The sequence below is a fragment of the Myotis lucifugus genome, unplaced genomic scaffold, assembly GCF_000147115.1.
Source record: "Myotis lucifugus unplaced genomic scaffold, Myoluc2.0 scaffold_204, whole genome shotgun sequence".
NCBI classification, from domain to species: domain Eukaryota; kingdom Metazoa; phylum Chordata; class Mammalia; order Chiroptera; family Vespertilionidae; genus Myotis; species Myotis lucifugus.
Window position 1 is genome coordinate 514,711 of NW_005871252.1, and position 1,760 is coordinate 516,470.

A 1,760-nucleotide genomic window follows, 5' to 3' on the forward strand; every position below is an offset into this window, starting at 1 on the left:
CCAAAAATTCCTACTGGGATTTGATAGGGGTTGCATCAAATCTGTAGATCAATTTGGGGCTCTACTTTTAAAGAAGAAAGTGGTCTCGAAGTGAGGTCGTACGGTGCAGTGGAAAGAATGGCTGCAGCCTTCAAAGTCAGGCAGACATCCATTCATAGTTGACTTCCTGGCACTGACTTGCTTCATGATCTTGAGCAAATCAAGTCTTCTTCTTGAGCCTCAGATTCCTCATCCGTAAACCAGGCCAAAGGATACTCATCTGAAGGTGTTTGGGGAATAAGTGAGTTTACCTAGGCAGGCGTAAGGACATTCCTGGCACATAACTCCAGCGTCCATACATTTCCTGGGGGCATTGGAACTCACCCAACTAACAGGTGGGAAAGCATTAGATTAGCAAAATAAATGTAACGACCAGAAAGGACCTCAGTGATTAAATGAATGCGTATTTAAATGTTGTTGTCTGTGACCTTAATCTTTCCTTTGCCCCTGGAATACTTTTCTCCCTACAACTTTTGACAAAATTCTACCCACCCTGATGGCCTAGTTGAAAGTTATTCATAATGCACCCAGCACTATTTCTTCTCTGACAGTATCTAATTCTTTTTGCCTGTTTTCTACAGATTTGGGTATAAGTCTTAATTCTACTTATTAAAAAATATTTTTATTGATTTCAGAGAGAAAGAGAGAGGAAGAGAGAGATAGTAACATCAATGATAGAGAATCATTGATCACAATTTCACCTTGACCTCCTGGTTCAACCACAGAAATATGCTGGTCAGGCTTAATTCTACTTCTGAACTGTAAGCCTATAAAAGCAGAATTCAACCTGTGCCCTCCTTGATAGATCAGGGCTGAATTAAGCATGGCCCCATTCATGTTCAGACTATGTAGATGTGTGTGCATGTGAGTGGTCAGACTTTCCTGTGCTTCTCTCCCCACCTTCCCCAAGCACAAGCATACCCTGATCATGGCCCACTAGGCTCTGCGAACAGTGCAATATTTAAGGAGACAGATGAGTTGATTCTCAAAGACCACCATGACAGGTCTACAGAGGTTTCTTCTGCCTTGGGGTGTGGGTGCTCACTTCACCACCCATGCCTGGCACAGCTGGGAGGCAGCCAGCATCCTCTTTAGCAGTTTTACCATTGATTTTAATTGTGCCAATTTGACAGATGAAAAGTAGTATTATATCTTGATTTGCATCTCTTTCATTGCAGCTGAGGTTGAATTTGTTCATATGTTTATTAGCCATTTGTACTTCTTTTTTGATTATCTTTTAGACCTGAAGAATTTCAGCATTTGGATTTGAACTGATAAGGAATACACTGGTGATTAACAGGAGGTGCTATTCAACAACTTGTTAGGGGCTGATCAGTCAAACATTTTGAAATGGTACAATGTGGTGTGTGTGTGTGTGTGTGTGTGTGTGTGTGTGTGTGTGTGTGTGTAGATGAAGACACAGCCTGAGATACCAGGAGACTCCCCACTGACTTCATTCTGTGGCACTATAATAGTTTATAAAATAGAATGTTTATGCCATGTGGTCCCTATTAAATGCAAATTTTAGCATTGTAGCCTTCCACACAGAGCTGTAGCTGAGATCTGTTTCTCTTAATTCTTTCATTTAAGCCTTCTTGCTGACTTCATATGTTGGTGATTCTGTCAAAACATCTCTTATGTGTGCACAGGCTTCTGTGCAAAATAGAATTGAACATTACACGCTCCTGTAGGGGTGAGAAATTGCTTTTTAGTGTCTGTTG